Source organism: Jaculus jaculus, chromosome 3, assembly GCF_020740685.1.
Source record: "Jaculus jaculus isolate mJacJac1 chromosome 3, mJacJac1.mat.Y.cur, whole genome shotgun sequence".
Classification (NCBI taxonomy): Eukaryota; Metazoa; Chordata; class Mammalia; order Rodentia; family Dipodidae; genus Jaculus; species Jaculus jaculus.
The window spans coordinates 50,632,566-50,650,954 of NC_059104.1; the positions used below are offsets into that span (position 1 = coordinate 50,632,566).

The 18,389-nt window shown below is 40.6% G+C and overlaps 1 non-coding gene and 1 pseudogene across 1 annotated transcript; both read right to left on the reverse strand.

Annotated features, from left to right (window-relative positions):
• Positions 1 to 9,374: 9,374 nt before the first annotated feature.
• Positions 9,375 to 9,477, reverse strand: LOC123459648. Its single transcript, XR_006636407.1, has one exon. It is a non-coding gene; the product is annotated as a U6 spliceosomal RNA (small nuclear RNA).
• Positions 9,478 to 18,064: 8,587 nt separating this feature from the next.
• On the reverse strand, positions 18,065 to 18,165 carry LOC123459652 (annotated as a pseudogene).
• Positions 18,166 to 18,389: the final 224 nt, after the last annotated feature.

Here is an 18,389-nt window from a genome sequence, read left to right on the forward strand (position 1 = left end):
TACTAAAAAAGACCTCTATATGAGTCCCTTCAAGGCTTAAGGATATTGAGGAAATGGGTGGAGGGGATGTAAAAATGGGAGGATGAGCAGGAGGACTTTGGAATATTTTCTTCCAAACATGGCATGGCCATTGTACCCATGAATTCACAGCGGCTGGGGTTGCTTGTGTAAGACCTTCACAGTAATGGGCTCATGAACCTTCTGTTATAGATGGGGAGGGGCTCATGAGGCCCTTTTATTCCTTGAGTAGCTACTGGCAGTTAACAGTTGCTGGAGAAAGGACAGACATCCTCCTAATCCATGTAGCTCTGGTAAGTTACTTGTGCTCTAGTAAATAGCCCCTCACACACACTCCTGTAAGAAATCCTAATTAAGCTCATTGGATCACCAAAGGGAGGGGGGAAAGATATGAAAATAGAAGAGATACTAGTTGGAAAAGGAAGGGGTTCAGTGGGAGTAAAAAGACAAGAGAGAGTGATGGGGCTGAATGTGACCAAAATACATTATAGACATGTATAAAATTGTCAAAAAATAAAAAATATGATCATAAAACAGATAGAAAAGTAGGTACTAAAATGCTGGGCTTTGAAGCCAGAACACCTGGTTTCAGAGTTAATGCTCCTCTTCACAGCTGTGGGACCCAAAGTGAACTGCTTAAGCCTCCCAACCTCAATCCCCTTGCCCATCAGTCAGTGGGAAATAACACAAAGCAACTGTGTGGCTTGTTCTGAGAATAGTTAAAATAGGCAAATCACAGTACTTTGCACATATTAGCTACTCATTAAGTTCTGGTTTTACTCCATTTGATTTCTTTTAGTTCTGTTTTTTTTTTTCTTTTCATATCAAATTCTCTAGTTCATTTATGTACTTGGTCATTTAAACATTCGTTGAATGTACACAACAAACATACCTGGTAGGTGCTAGGGATCCAAGGGAGAAGAGCTCAAAGTTTCTGATGGGAATCACCATCAGAGGAGAAAAATACTCAGAGAAGAATGGTGCATTGGGGCCAAGAAAAGCAAAGCCTACTTTGCCCTTCAAAGGTAGGGGTGAGGACAATAGAGCATTCTGGTTGTATTGGCAACAGGTAATCTATGAACATGTCCTATAGAGAGTTTTCAACAAGTAGTTTAGTAATCCCTTTTAAAGTCCTCCTATTATTAGACAACAGTGAGAAAAGGTAAGGAAGTCCAACTGGTAGACAACAGAAAGAAACAGAAATGCCAAATCCAAGTTCTAGGTCTAAACATGTGTTCCCTCCTTAACTCTGCACCCGTGAGAATGGTATGCAGCCCCTTTGTGCATCTTTGTCCTCACCTATGAATAACTGGATCCTTAGTACTTTTAAATGACAAAAATTACATAAACCACTGAACTCTATGATTATTCCTGTTACATAATTCTAGCTATTATTACATCTCTAAGAATTATTGCAAATACTGAAGTAGGTGTTTTTCTTTTTAGAAGAAATCACCCTATAATAGCCAAAATAAAAAAAAAGAGGCTCATTTATTCCTATGGTGTCATCTTCCCCCTGGTCCCTCTCTTTCTCTCTTGCCTAGTATACTTGCATACTGGTAAACATGTCAGTTGCAGCAGCCTGTGGCACCTATGGTGGGCAATGGTGGAATCTTGAATGGGTAGAGTCTAGTGGGAGGAAGTGAGGTCACTAGGAACATATCCTTGAGGTCGCAGCCCCTTCCTCCTTCCTCTTTCTCTCCCTGCTGCTCACTTCCTAGAGCATGTCCACCAGCTTCCACCACACCCCAAAGCAGTAAAGCCACAGCCCATGGACTCACATCTCTGAAATCCTAAGTCAAAATAAACCGGACTCCCTTCAAGGTGATTCTGTCACACATTTTGTCATAGTAATGGAAGATGGCCAACACAGTGAAGAAAAGTCTGGCTGAACTAATAAGTAAAATGGTGGTGGCTGTCTGGCTGGATTCATTAATACTAGCATGTTCTTATTAATACAATGTTAGTGGCAAAGCCAGGGATTAAACAGTTTTCTATACAACAAGTTGCTCTTTGCTCAAGTGCAGGATTTGCAATAGCATTTTCAAATTTCTTTAATTGATTTTACAGCAAGTATAGAAGTAAAGTTTACTTTCATCTCCATATACCTTAAAATGTAATTAGAGACTTTATACGAAAGTTAAATTGCATATTTAGCTACTTTAAAACAGTTCATTTAAAATTCTATAACTTGAAATAAAATTGAAACTGAGTTAAATAATAAAAGCCAAACTTTTTGTATATTGTATTAAAAATGCCATGTTAACCGGATTCTCAAAGGATACTAAATTGCTATTTAGCAATCAATCTGGCTATTCATTAGTTGTAGTTTGGAATATATAGCATACTTCTGAGAATTTTAATTTTGGATTGTAAAGCAGTAGTAAAATTTTTCTTCTCTAATTTGTTCAGTTTATTTTATTAGGTTTTCTTCTGAGAGCCACTGGGAGAAAATAAAGAACACTCAGTCATGGGAAGGGGGTGGAAAGATGGTTCAGTGGGTGAAGTGCTTGCCATACAAGCATGAGGATCAGAGTCTGGACTCTCAGCACCCATTGAAACGCTGTGTGGGCACCGTGACCTGCCTGTATTCCTAGCATTCAGGAGGTGGAGATGGGATCCCTGGGAGGCTGCTTGGTTTGACTAGCTGAACTGACAAATTCTGCATTCAAGAGACAGACTCTGTCTTAGTCCATAAGGAAGAAGGAGATCAAGGAAGACATAAGATGTCATACCCTGGCTTCTGCATGAACACACATGAATGGACATATAAGAGCTCACACACATGCAATCATGCATACATACCACAGGCACACGTATGCATGCAAAAAAAATGTACAACAGAGATGGCATTCATGGATGATAGAAAGCAAGTTGGTAGGCTTAGCAGTTAAGGTGCTTGCCTGCAAAGCCTAAGAACTCCTGTTTGAATCTCCAAGTCCCATGTAAGCCAGACACACAGTGATACAAGCACACAATGTCACAAATGCCCACAAAAGTGGGCATGCTTCTGGAGTTCATTCATAGCAGCTGAAGGCCCTGGCCTGCCCATTCTCTCTCTCTCTCTCTCTCCTTTCTCTCAAAAAAAAAAAAAAAATCAAAACAAAGAAAGGAATTTGATATGTGCTCAGTCAAGTCTGGAAGAACATGGCAAGAAGCAGTAAGAATGACAACCAATTTTAAAAAATTTTTATTGATAAAATATTTTCCAAAAATCTATCAGTGCTACTTTTAATATATGTGTATGTATACATATACATTTATGTGTATGTGTATATACATATGGTTAAGGCACTTGCCTACAAAGCCTAAGGAGCCAGGTTTGATTCCCCAGTATCCATATAAGAGCCAGATGCACAAGGTGGTGCGGGCATCTGGAATTCATTTGCAGTGGCTAGTGGCCCTGGCTTGCCCATTTTCTTTCTCTCTTTCTCTCTCTCTTTCTCTGTCACTCACTTTCTCTCTCTCAAATAAATAAGTACAGTATTTTTAATATTGAAAAAAATGACAAAAGTTTGGCCTAACATATAAATAATCAGAAAAGGTAAAGTATAATAAACATATACCAAGTCCAAAAAAAGAAATTTATTGCAGTGGTCAGCCTTTCTGCCTTGGTTGGGGCTTTTAATTTTTTCCCTCTCTATGATGTTTTGTTTTAGCAAACTTCCCTGGTGTGTGACTTGTTCTTCCAGTTAAAAACTTATTGAACCAGGTTTCAGCTATGCATTGCCCCAGTAGAGACCAGACTAGTTACCTTTTGAGGTGTATTTCTAGCCTGCCCATGATGAGATGTAAAGACAATTCTCTCTTGTGCTCTGCCAGCTTAACTGGGCTCAGTGTTGTGTGGCACAGGAGGGAGTGAGAGCTCATGGCTTCACCAGTCTCCAGTGTTCCTGCTGGTGATGTATGGGGGGTGGAGAGGGAAGTTGTAGAATGTTCCGGGTAGTGTTCCCACAGAGCTCCACTGATCCCCATCCTTTCCTCCAGGTTCTTCTGATCTTGCAAGGCTGATGTGTGTGTGAGCAGGGGAGAAGCCCTTCCACACACCTTGCAGTTTTCTTAACAGCAGAGTATTTGTGAGCAAGAGGGAGCACTTCCCAGAAACTGCCTGAGCTAAACCACACTGATGAGCAGACGTTTTTTTCCCACTTCTCCACCCAGGTAGCACCAGGCTTGAGGTGTTTATTTACAAAGCTTGTCCCATCCTGCCTCTTTTGTATCCTGGGTTTCCCAGAGGAGGCTGCTCCTCTACCATCTTACTGGGAACTTCTGCAACCAATGGCTTTGGGGGAGGAGGTGATCCCTGAGATGCTGAGTATGAGATAGTTTCACACATAGGACATAGAAGGATAGAGACAATGGACAGTGTTAGAGGCCATAGAACAAGCACTGGATGACCAGTCTACACTCTTGGGAAAGCAGTTCCCCTCTGACATGGATCTACTATGGGCTTTAGGGTCCAGACTAGATGCTTTGAATACACAATTTAATTTTAGCCTTACAACCGTCCTCTCAGATGTGAGCCTCAGATCACAGAGGTGTAGTGAAATGATTATGGACCTATCAGCAAGTGATGGTCATGTGTCTCAGACCTCCAACTGCTATCTCCAGTGCTGTGCTCTACACCACTTTGGTGTCTTATGCAAAGATGTATGAGCCACTTTGAGTTGTCTAAATGGGTTAAGTAGAATGAGTATGAAATAAAAGATCCCAAAATGAAGACATTCCCAGGAATATGGTCTGTGTATTCTGTCCTCTAGTTCTCTTTCAGTAATACTAGAGAGCAGCAAATATAGTACAGGAATGTTGAGTTTGACACATTTGATGACATAAACAGCTAGGCTCTATCGTCCATGTGTTTATGACTTTGCTCAAGTCATTTCTTTTAAATGAATCTCAGAGTCTATGCTGTGCCTTCCACACAAGTGTGTTTCTTTTAAATATCTCTGTAGGTCTTATTTCCCACATGCTTCTGACTCCACTCCAGCATCTTTCCCTAAACACCTCCATTTCTCTCAAGTGAGCCCCATGACCAATGTGGTGCTTGCCACGTGAGTGCCTGTCTCCTGTTGTGCACCTGCCATGACTGTGCACTAGCCTTCTTTCTAGATCCAAATTTCCCTTGAATAAACCCCACAATTTGTAATGTCTCTCTAGATCAACTCAGTTATTCATACTTTACCCTTCTTAAGTCTGTTTTTAATCAATGCTTTGTTAAAAATAGGACAGGAAGCCAGGTGTAGTGGCACACACATTTAATCCCAGCACTCAGGAGGCAGAGGTAAGAGTACTCTTGGGTGTTCCAGGCCACCCTGAGACTACATGGTAAATCCCAAGTCAACCTGAGCTAGAGCAAAAACCCCACCTCAGAAAAGAAGAAAAAGAAGGACAGAACCCAAGTATGGGCTTCATAAATTTGGGAGACCTCTCCTGAACTCCCAAATCCTGCATCATTCCTTTTTTCTAAAATAAATCTCATAACTCATAATTTGCCATTCTCTGAGTCCATGTTTTTAATTCTTTGATAATTGCACAAGGACCTGATTGGAGTTCACAGGCCTTAGGGTCTCCTGCATCTTTATGGAGCTCTAATCCCTCCCAGGACTCCAACCTTGCATCAATATCATCACAGGGAAAAAGGCTAATCCTCTTTGTGGAGTAGTGACTGCTGCAGCCAGTTTTTGGCAGTCCTTAAGGAGAAACAGGAGTGAGCAGCATTTTTAATACAGTTTGTTAGGAACATAGGCCCAAAGGCAAAACCTGTATTGGCAGAAGTAGAACTCAGGGATGATGCACTCTCATCTAAGATGACTACAAGCAATTCTTTAGCTCCCTGGGAGAAGCTTCCTGATGCTTCCCAAATGTAACATTCCTGATTGGGATGGCCTCGTTGGTTCAGTCCCCTGATCCACCAACAAATCAGATCTCTCCCTCACATAGCTGGGTCAAAAAAGGAGTTCCAGTCCACCATGCAGATGACATTTCTCTCCCATTTTGGCAGCCTGATTGACCTGTGATTCATTCTCCTGAATACCAGTATGTGAGTCCCCCCACCCCCTTTTTTTTAAGTTGCCTGGGAAGTTTTCTGCTTGTTTCTCACATGGATTTTGTTTCAAGGTGCCTTTCCACTTTGTTATAAGTAATGTTTTTTCTAAACTGTGGGTGCTTTCCATGTGTGCAGTAACTCTCTTAACTATCTTGACTACTCATGTTTCTGGTGTCTGCATTTCTTTATCCCTGCTTCGATGCTTTTCCCCTCTGATTCTTTCTTTGAGCCATGAGTCCTTTACATGTAATCTGTTAGCTTTCTCCCATGTGTGTGTTTAAGGGCTTGTGCTCCCATGCCACACTTCCTCTCTTTCTCTCTCTCTCTCTCTCTCTCTCTCTCTCTCTCTCTCTCTGTGTGTGTGTGTGTGTGTGTGTGTGTGTGTTTGTGTGTATTTATAGACTTGCCTCCTGGAGATTTCTCTACAATGGAGACTTTCTCCACCAGCTGGACAAGGAGAATTCCCTTCTGGATTGAGTCTTTCAGGAAGACTCCTCCCTGGATTCTAAAAAGCCTCATAATTCATAACTTCTCCCTGAATAAACTCAAAAAATTCAAAACTTATCCTTCTCAGAGTCTGGGTCCTCAATTCTTTGCTAAAACCCAAAAGTTGGGGCCCACAGGCCATCCTTGAATCACTAAATCAGTCCTAATCCCACAGAGCAGGCCCTCAGTGCTCAAGGGCAGCTGCCAGGAAAACATAACTGAGATACTGAGGAGCGTACTGGAGGGGCAGGCAGGAAGGATGAGCAATATGCACCTTCACAGTATGGTTACACATTCATTAGCTTCTGCTTGGGACAGTGAAGCCAAGGTCAGGCAATGTGACATTTTGTTCTTAAGGCAACACTAACAGCCTGACCATGTGGCCCTGGTGGAATAAAACTACACTAGGACCAAGCTCACTGCTTCTTCTGAAGAAATTGTGATAAGAAATATTGACCATTGCTAGGGAAATAACCAACCATAAAATCTTCCCTCAACCCAGAAAACTTCTTCCACAAAGAGACAGAAGCAAATCAGTTTACTGCATAAACATGAAGACAAAATGTGACACACATCACAAGCCATCTGCAAAAAGACACAAAAGACACCTTGTCCTAGAGAGTCAAACAGTTATATCCTACTACATGGCCTCAAAAGTAGCATGCCTTCCTTCAGAAGGACAGTACCATTTGTCATCCCCTACTCATACTCAGTTTACCTGGCAACTATCACTTTATTTGGTTCGTGCAGAGGAATAACAAACTTCTCATGGCAAGAGGCAGCTCTAGTGCGGAACTTAATTCTGGTGTAAGTTGGGCTCCTACTGTCACACAGAGACTGCAAGAGTAGAAACAGCTGCTGTCTCCCTGGATATTTAAATTTCAGAGAGATGGAGTCCTGGTCCTTGAGAAAGACATTCCCAAATCATTAGGTTTACATCAGGTCTATCTATTTTCAAAAGGATATTCAGACATTTCAGAAAGAAGAAGTACTTAGAATTACAGTTTTATAATATAAATGGTCTAGGAAAAAGGAGGGGAGGAGATTTATTTTTGACAGGGAGAATTTAGTTGCTTATTTTAGATTTATATTTGTCCTTGGCACATCTCATCTCTAGGTATTCAGCTTCCTGATCAGTGTTTTTAAAACTCCCTGGGAGAGTCTAATAGTTGGTCAGAACAGTGATTCTGAATGTGGCAGCCAGCTGTGAGCATCACAGTCACTCCAGGGGACTAATTACAATGCACATTCTCGGGATTGAGAACCACAGAGGCAGAATCTGGGTGTGGGGCTGACAGGTGCATTTACAGAAGCTCCTGGTGAAGAAGAATAGGACAAAGCTAGGTTCTTTTATGCAGTTTCATTAGAAATTGAGGCCCGGAGAAAACCAGGAGCAGGTGATGCCACCCCACATGCCACTTTGCTTTGGCACAAGAATGGAACTCTTGGCAAGAATGGAACTCATGTCTGGTTGAGACTGATCTACAGTGCCTCCTGCTGTCCACAGTCTAGTGCCTTATATCTAAATAGATGGCCCAAGTGGTCTGGTCCTGGGGTTGGCCCTACAAATCTATAAACCAATTGGGTCTTCCCCTTTCATATCTGAACCTGATGCTGTAAAGGCTGCATTCAGTCTCCTCCCCTCTCTCTGTGTGGTTCTTTTTAGATTCTCCTTCATCTCTGCTTGGACACATGTGAGTGGCTTCCTCTCTCATCCAGTCTGTCTGGGTGGGGAGAGGAGACAGAATACTGCTTCTTGGTCTAGGTGATTTTTCCACTTACCCCTGCTTTATAATTTGGGGCAACTTCTCACTTTAATTACATGTATGATTTCCCTCTGGTTTCTGAATCTACCACATGTATATTTTCCTTATACTCTAGATTTACTATGTGGCTGCTTTCTCTAACTCTAAGCCTGTTACCTGTGTAATGACTCTAAACTCAGGGTAACCATGAGTGTAAACCTCTTTGTTACTCATTTCTCCTCCAAATCTCCTGGTCTCTGATTTGTAACTGACCTCTCATTTTTCCTTGATCCTCACCATTTGCTCTCTTAACTTCCACACACAGAAAAGCACATGGCAGATGCCATGCAGGTACCTCCTATATCTCCCTATACAAGCTCCTAGATTCTACTTCTTATGCATATGTAGCTGTACTTTAATCTTATCAAAATCTTCAGTTTCTCTTAAGTCCACATAACTTAGAACTTTAATAAGCCTCAGTTTCTCTTAACTCCGAATCTCCCATAAATAAACCCCACAATTTGTTATTTCCCATTAAATAAACTTAAAAGTTCATAATTTAGCCGTCTTTACTCAATTTTTATTAATTCTTCATTAAAAAAGGATAGAACCCAAAACTCAGGGTTCATAAATTCTGGGGGACCCTCTTGAATCCCCAGCTCTTGCATTACTGGGATGGTGGGATGCTCCTGCAGGGCTAAGAATCACTACCTAAGCCTAGACATAAGCTTCCACAAATGGCTATCACCATAGCAGGGGAGGCAGACATGGATGGCTTAGGGAATCAACTTTTTTTTTTTTTTTTTTTTTTTTTTTTTTTATTTATTTTTTTTTTTTTAAAGTATTTTTATTTATTTATTTGAGAGCGACAGACACAGAGGGAAAGACAGATAGAGGGAGAGAGAGAGAGTGGGCGCGCCAGGGCTTCCAGCCTCTGCAAACGAACTCCAGACGCGTGCGCCCCCTTGTGCATCTGGCTAACGTGGGACCTGGGGAACCGAGCCTCGAACCGGGGTCCTTAGGCTTCACAGGCAAGCGCATAACCGCTAAGCCATCTCTCCAGCCCAACTTTTTTTTTTTTAAACATGGAATGCTTCCCGAATTTGCGTGTCATCCTTGCACAGGGGTCATGCTAATCTTCTCTGTATCGTTCCAATTTTAGTATATGTGCTGCTGAAGCAAGCAAAAGGAATCAACTTTCTGATATTCATAGTTCTCTTTCACTCTTCCCCAAACCTAATGTTAGAATATTAGAGTGATTCTCTTTGTATATCTTTTTCTTCTTCCTCCCATGTGTCCCTGGTCATCATGCTCCCTCTCTATTAAGAAATAAGGTATGAAGAGGGGACTATATTTTTATTTTGGCCAATAACCTCACCTCATACTATAAGCACTCATTAAAAATAAGTACCTAGGGCTTGAGAGATGGCTTAGCAGTTAAGGTGCATGCCTGTGAAGCCTAAGGACCAACGTTTGATTATCCAGGTCCCATGTAAGACAGATGCACATGGTGGTACATATGTCTGGAGTTCATTTGCAGTGGCTAGAGGCACTGGCACACTCATTCTCACTCTCTCTCTTTCTCTTTCTCTCTGTCTCTAATAAATAAATAAAAATGAAATCTTTTTTAAAATATGTACCTATTAGACTGGGGAGATTACTCACCAGCTAAAGGTGTAAGGTTTGGGAGTAACTGAGACCATGCAAACTACTCTGAGGCAAAGATGAAAGCTTATTTGGGAAAAACACAAGCTGCCAGGGCTGGCTCACAAGAGAGGAGCACAGCCCACCTGAGTTTTCAGATAGTGGACTTTATAGGGCTTCAGCTGGGGAAGGTGAGGAAGGGGAAAAGCTGAATAAGAAGGGGGGGCGGGTCTAAGACGGCCAGGGTGTGACACCAAAACAGTTACCAAGTGACTCATGAGATAAAGCACAGGAAATCATGACCTGGGGGCATTGTTAGGCAAGGAAGGGATAAAGGCTGGACAGTTTCTTGAGGAATGTGGATAATACACTTCCTTATGCTTGTGGCCATTCTGCTGTCCTTGGTGTCTCCATTTTGGGAGCTCATCCTGACCTAACATTCCAGCATTTTGTTAATGATAAGAGAGGAAGGTTAGTTTTTTCATGTTGACCTTAGGGGCAATGAGTTCTTATGGGAGAGGCTGGATAGTGTAGCCAATGGGTTTCCCTTTAGGGCAGGTGGTGAGGAGGCAGTTGTATGGTGGCTAGAGGTAGCAGAGAGTGGTGAGATTGAGCACCCCCCCCCCATCAGCATCAGTGTAGTATGCTGTTACGACTTGGTCCTGAGCAAGGCAGAGACTTCTTTAAAATCATCCCTGTACTGAGTTGGTTTCCAGGCATTCACTAGCAACATCTATTATAGAGAAGGTGAGGAAGATGGGCTTTGCACATCCCGTGAAAGGACAAAAGGAAGAAATAAGGAGCTCATTACCCTTGTCAACAGCTATGACATAAGAATGCCAGGCACAAGGGGAGGATGAACACTTAGACGTGAGGGTTAGAGGGCTTGGGGAAAAAGAGAGGAGTCAGAGGGGCATCAGTGTGCTCAAGAGGAGCATTCTGGGATCAGAGGATGAGTAGGAACATGAGAGAGTTTAAATTTGAGAGTGCCTGTTGGGGTAGCAGTGTACTTATCCCTGGATGAGGTAGGGTAAGGGCAAAGGAAGGAGGTGGCCCAAGGAATAGTTAAGATTCTGCCTAAGGCAAGTGAGAGGGAGCTGGGACCAGGATAGGGGATTTCCGGAAGTAATCAGGGATGAGCAGAGGCAGAAGGCATGAGTTAATGTCAGAGTTTAGTACGGTAAGCCTGCATCAGACAGGGGAGCCTATTAGTTTGAATCTGTTTATATTGCAGCAATATTTTTCTTACTGGGTGATTAGTACCATGTAGGCTGCCAGAACTAACTGAATATTTTGGAGGTCAATAAAGGTGCTGTAGGAGAGACTTTTAGGGAACTTTGAGGAGTTCTATGACTCTCAGCATTGTCATTTGCTAGGATAAGTCAAGCCCATGCTGACCAAGTACCCCCCACCCTCTTTTGGGAAGCCTAGAGGACTGATTCTCCTCTGATATGACTCTCCTATTGCAGATATACTAACTTGGAATTCACTTCTGGGTCTCTATATCCTCTCTGATCAAAGACAGGTAACTTACCAGAAGCCAGAAGTTAGTAAATGTCCCATAATCACCTGTGGCCTTCTGTCCTGGGAGTAGGAACCAAAATATTGGTTATACTTTTAATTCCAATACTTTCAATTGATGTTGGCTTCTACCTATGGGTATTAATCACTCAGAGGTAATGTACATATCTGATTAGCAAAACAGATTAGTTATGAAGGTGCAGAACATATCTGGTTAGCAAAGCAGAACTGTTTAAAGAATGACACAATAGCTTAAAATCATTTTGATTAATATTTAAGTTCAGTTGTCAGGTGACAGTGTGAGCTATCTCTGTAATATAGAAGGCATATACATTTTATATTTTAAGTATTTGTCAGTTATAAATATAGGCAGAACATATTAGTAGCCCTGAAAATAATATTTTACTAATTATTTTATAACTTTAAGCCAATTGATTTAATCTAGAAATTGTATGCCAGAAAAAGACAAGATGGTATAAAAACTTGCATCTGTGTTTGAAAACAACTTTGGCTAGTCTGTATACCAATGCAAATATCAATTATCCTCCAAACTGGAAGCAGAACAGCAATTTAAGATTATTTTTCTAGGGCAAGAAACATGTCTTAAATATCAATATCTCTATAAGCAATGAACTTAAGATATCAGAAATGAGACAATTAATCAACCTTGACTGAGACTTATTATACATAGCTCAAGAATAAAATGAAACCTGGTCATTGTTGAGTTAAGCAAGCCCATTTTAAACAAATATTAGAGACAATATGACAGATGCAAAGTGATTTCTTTTTTTAGAAGTTTTTTATTTTATTTATTTTTAATTTTTATTTATTTATTTGAGAGTGACAGAGAGAAAAAGAGGCAGAAAGAGAGAGAGAGAGAGGAGAGTGGGCACACCAGGGCTTCCAGCCACTGCAAACAAACTCCAGACTTGTGCGCCCCCTTGTGCATCTGGCTAATGTGGGTTCTGGGGAATCGAGCCTTGAACCAGGGTCCTGAGGCTTCACAGGCAAGTGCTTAACTGCTAAGCCATCTCTCCAGCCCACAAAGTAATTTCTTAAATAAGTATCTTTTACCATTAAACAATTTTAAGGCTTAACTAAAGAAATATTTATGACTGTTACATGAAGCTTAGACAAACCATATTAACATTGTTTGCATACAGTGGATTCTCCTAAGACATGGAGAGCTTCCTCAGTTTTTCTAAGAACAAAATCACTATAAGTCACTTTTTATAAGATTTAGAATATAACTTCAGTGATAATCACCCAGCAAAACCAGCATAAACAAGACAAGAATTATATTAAAATTTGAGTTTTAGCCAGGCATGGTGATGTATGTTTATTGATAGCCAAACATCATGAACTTTGTATGAACCAAATTATGATATTTTGATATCTGGAAAAGTCTGATATTAACAAAAAGTAGAGTTTACATATTTAAGGCATATGAGCCTAGAGAGAGTAAACTATGAACAAAAGATCTGCTAAGAGAATTAAATAAGAAATTTATATTATATGTTAACAATTTTGGCTTTAATATGAAGACATAAAAATTTTTATAATTTTTAAAGCTTATCAGAATTGGACCATATATATGTTTATAGAGGGGGGAGATTTAACACTTAAAGCTAAATAAAATGTCCACCCAGGTTGGTATTGTATATATGTAAGTACAATGAGATGGGGAGGTAATATGATGAAGAATGGAATTTCAAAGGGGAAAGTGTGGGTGGAGGGGGTATTACCATGGGATATTTTTTTATAATTATGGAAAATGTTAATAAAAATTGTGAAAATTTAAAAAAATAAAAAATAAAATGTCTACCCAATCCATTAGTCCATTTCTGGAATTTATTCAGCTATATCTAACATACCCAAAGGATAGAGGAACTGAACTAAACTGCCATGATCTAATAAAAAAAAAAAAAAAAAAGGAGACAAGTCTCATGGAAAAGAGAAGAATGGGCATGCCAGGGCCACTTGCCACTGCAAATGATTTCCAAAAGTATGCTCCACTATATGGATTTCACTTTCTAAAGAGGCACCTTTAACTGCTGAGCCAAAAAGAAATATTTTTATTTTATTTTTTTAAGAAATATTTTTAGGGCTGGAGAGATGGCTTAGCGGTTAAGCGCTTGCCTGTGAAGCCTAAGGACCTCGGTTCGAGGCTTGGTTCCCCAGGTCCCACGTTAGCCAGATGCACAAGGGGGCGCACACGTCTGGAGTTTGTTTGCAGAGGCTGGAAGCCCTGGCGCGCCCATTCTCTCTCTCCCTCTATCTGTCTTTCTCTCTGTGTCTGTTGCTCTCAAATAAATAAATAAATAAATAAAATAAAGAAATATTTTTAATCTCCTCCAAATCAGTTTTATAGAACTATATTGAATTCCAAACATACCCAAAATTTCATGACACAATCTATAACTATTTGAGCCTTAACCACCTCTATAATTCTGCCTGTAGTCCTTTGGTAAATTGTTTGATAATGACATAAGTTAAATTTAAAGTATTAAGACTGATTGTTGGAGGAATTGAAGAATTACATCTTAAATCACAACATAACTTTGTTTAGAATTTTCTTTTACTGTTCACCATGAAGTAAATAGTTTTCAAGTGTATGACAGATAACTACTGTTCACTATTCTCTAATGTGGTCTATTTCCCTTATAAAATAGGAAAAAGAGAATATAATTTTTCTGTGAAATTTAGATACAATAACATCAGGAGAGAATTAAATATTAATGAGTCAATTTTAACCTTAAGAATTAGTTAAAAGGTTAACAAATACAGGAACTTAGATAACTTGGTTGGATACTCCAAGTCAGTGTTTCATGACCATTATCACGTGTAGATTAACATAATAAGTTCAAGTTTTAAGCTCACAGCCTGAATACCATAGTAAGCTGCTACCAGCCAGGGCCTTCGTTTGTTAGCCTGATGTAAGTCTTAGGCTAATAGTCATTCTATATCTCAAGAAGACTGTAGTCTGATCAAGTACTTTGTCTTTAACCTTCTGTTTAAGCTTACTCACACCTACATACTTTTACTCTACAATCTATGTACCCACTATGTAACAATCATTTTCATCAAACATTTAACATGCAAAATTCAACGTTTTATCTCGACTTTATCTGCTTTGGTCAGTTCATCTTATAACTACCAACAAAAGCTTTCATTGTCCTCACCATAAGACTTTTAATAAAAAGTCTTTTGAGCCAGGCGTGGTGGCACATGCCTTTAATCTCAGCACCTGGGAGGCAGAGGTAGGAGGATTGCCAAGAGTTCAAGGCCAGCCTGAGACTACATAGTGAATTCCAGGTCAGCCTGAGCTAGATACAGTAAGACTCTACCTTGGAAAACCAAAAAAAAAAAAAAAAGGTTTTTGAAATAACATTCTTATAAAAGAGTAGACCATTGCTGGGCATGTTGCCACACACCTTTATTCCCAGCACTTGGGTAGGAGGATCACCATGAGTTCAAAGCCACCCTGAGACTACACAGTGCATTCCAGGGAAGCCTGAGCTAGAGTGAGACCCTACCTCGAAAAACCAAAACAAACAAACAAAAAAGAGTAGACCAGATTTTATTTATACTATTTATCCAAAATAAACATAGATTTTATCATTTGCTGATTTTGGAATTTTGTTTTTTATAACTTTCCTGAAACATACTTTTTTAAAAATATGAAAGTAGATTTGAGCATTATTAGAAACTTTCTTACAAGCTCAATATCAAGCACTTTTAAATTTAAACATAAATCTTGAGAACGTTTTTATGGTGGAGGTCCCAGAGAAGCATTGAGAGATAAAGTAAACTTAATGACAGTTGCAGATTTCTTATAGGAAGTCCCCTACTTTTGTCCTTGCTATGGAGAGTTATCCAAGCCATAGCAGTTTTTCTCCATGTTTTAACATCCTAGCCCTGGGGAACACATTGGGACAGCATAACCTCCTGTTTTGTTTTGTTTTTAAATCCTAGGGATAGTTTTGGACTACCCTCAGGGCTACAAGTCAGCTTTCTGATCCTGCCATTTTACAACTCTAGAAGAATATCACTTTTTTTTTTTTTTTTTTTGCCTATGATCTTAATTACTTTTAGTGTTCCTTCGGGGGAACCCTCAACAGTAAAAATTGGCTATATCATCTAGTATAATGGGCTTGGTGGAGAACATCCCCCACAATGAAATGGCACTGCTCAGAACAGAAATCATTCTGCAGCCTTAGGGCTGCGAGCCATATGCACACTCTCATTTCAAGTGAACTTTTCATATAGACTCTAGACACCATTTCCCTTCATACATTCATTCATTCATTTATTTATTCAGAATTTATGCATTCCCATTTTAAATTTCTATTATATTTACAATTCCAGAGACCAAAATCAAACCTTGTTATCAGGCAGGGGATCAGGAGAGGCTGAGGGAGCTGGAAGAGCCGGAGTAGCTCTTGGGGCGACATCATCTATGGTGTCCACCCAGGTCAAAAGCAGAGGATGAGGATGATTATGGGGGCAAGGTTGAATGACAGTGCATTCCTGAGACCTTGGCTAGAAGGACCTAATGAGAAGAGCAGGTAGAGCAGAAAGAAGGCCATGTTTTCAGATTGAAAAATGTTTGCATATAGGGTATTTTGGACCACCTGCCTGTGCATTGGCAGAAGTTGTTTGAATTAGTGAGAATTTGGAAATCAAAAGTACCATTCTCAGACCATTTGGACCCATGTCCAGCTTGTATTTTGGCCAGGTAGAGTTGCAGAGAAAGGTCAGACAATGAGATTTGATGTCGTCCAGGAGTTGTAGAGGCTTTAAGTTCTTAAAGAGACAGGAAAAGAGCAAAACAATGGTGAGAGAAAAGGAACCAGAGCAAAAGCTGGGTTTACACAGAACACCAATATGACCTCTGGACCATGAGGGTGAACAGGTCCTGCACCTCCCACATGGGCAATGGCTATACAGGTCACACTGTTGGTTTTTTAGCCTGTTAGTGGGCAAGGCAGGCGACTGTTTTCCTGATGGCAAAAACAGCTGGCAGTGAAAGATGAGAACTCAGGAGGGAGAAAGAGTGTCCCAAGATAGTGCAACCAAACCAAAAGGCACCCTTTAGGGTACAGTAGACCGGAGAGCAAGAGACCCAGAGGTATTGAGAGTGTGTCTTTCTTGAGACCTAGGGTTAGGGCCCAAAAGTGGAAGAGGGGTATAGCCTGGCATGCCAGCATGGCTTCCATGTGGAGGGATTCAATCCAAGAGCAGGCCAATCCGAGAGGGACACTTACTGAGGAAGGAGGAGAAGAGAAGAAGAGCGAGGCCAAATTGTGGTGGGTGTGAAAGTCAGTATTAGGCAGAGATGGTCCGAAGCCTTCAGAGGGTCAATGGCAGCTCAGCAATCTGGTCAGGGGTAAGGAAGTCTGGCCACCCAAGAGCACAACTGGAAGCCTCTTATCTGAGTCAGGACACCAGATGAAAGGTTTGGGAGTGACCAAAACCATGTGAACCACTCTGAGGCAAAGATGAAAGCTTTTATTTGGGAAAAACACAAGCTGCCATGGCTGGCTCACAAGAGAGGAGCACAGCCATCCTGAGTTTTCAGATAGTGGGCTTTATAGGGCTTCAGTTGGGGGAAAGTGAGGAAGGGAAAAGGCTGAATAAAAAAGATTTCTTTGCGGGGGGGGGGGGGCTCTAAGACAGCCAGGGTGTGACACCAGAACAGTTATCAGGTGACTCATGAGATAAGGAACAGGAAACCATGACCTGGGAGCACTGTTAGGCAAGGAAGGAATAAAGGCTGGGCAGTTTCTTGAGGAATGTGGATAATCCACTTTCTTATGCCTATCACAATTCTGCTGTCCTTGGTGACTCCATTGTGGGAGCCCAGCCAGACCTGACAAAAGGTACTTGCTTCCAAGCCTAATAGCCAGAGTTGTAACCCCACAAAGCTGGAAGCAGAAGTGGCACATGCATCTATGGTCTCAATATGCCTACAGCAATGGGAGGTGGGACCAGAATAATCCAGAAGTTTGTGGGTTAGCTAGACAGGCACACATCTAGTAATAAAACAAGAGAAACCCCATTCCATAAAGAAGGTGGAAAGATGCTCCAAGGTTTTTTCTGACTTCTACATGTGTGCTGTGGCATACACACACCCATACACAAATACATCATAAACATGCACACACATTAAAAAAATTTAGTATCACAAAAGAAAGGCATAGGCTTTGGGACATGGCTCAGATGTGAAAGGCACTTGCTTGGAAATCCTGCCAGCCTGAATTCAATTTCCTAGGATTCACATAAAGCCAGAATGGCACACGAGCCTGGTAGCAATGGAACATAAATAAATAATTGTTATTTTTTAAAGACATGTCTCTTCAGTACCATCATTATTAAAATGATGCCTCTTTCTCTGTTGGGATGGAGCAGTGTATGCAGAGGAAAAAAATTCAATAAAAAATTACTGCTGAGAGTGAGTTCTGGAACACATCTTTTATCATGACAATAAGCATAGCAGACAATGACTTTTAAGTTCAAGAATAAAATGGCTGTTGAATGGGCAGGTGGTTTGCTGTGTTTGATTTAGGGGTAAAAATAAAGTTAGATGCTTCTTTTTAAAAAAAAAAATATGGAACGCTTCACAATTTTGTGTCATCCTTTTGCAGGGGCCATGCTAATCTTCTCTGTATCGTCCCAATTTTAGTATATGTGCTGCCAAAGCAAGCATGTAGATGCTTCTTGATCCAAACAACCATACTTCTTTTTAGCTGACTGGTGTGACAAAGAGAACTGCCTTTTACTAACCATCAGACAATGGTAAATATTGTTCAAAAATGAGATGAGTAATTTCTCATCTCCCAGGCTCTGGATAAAATACATAAACATACTTAAACCACAAACCTAATGTGGCAGAAATTATATTCTTTGCAACTTACAAATAAATGTCT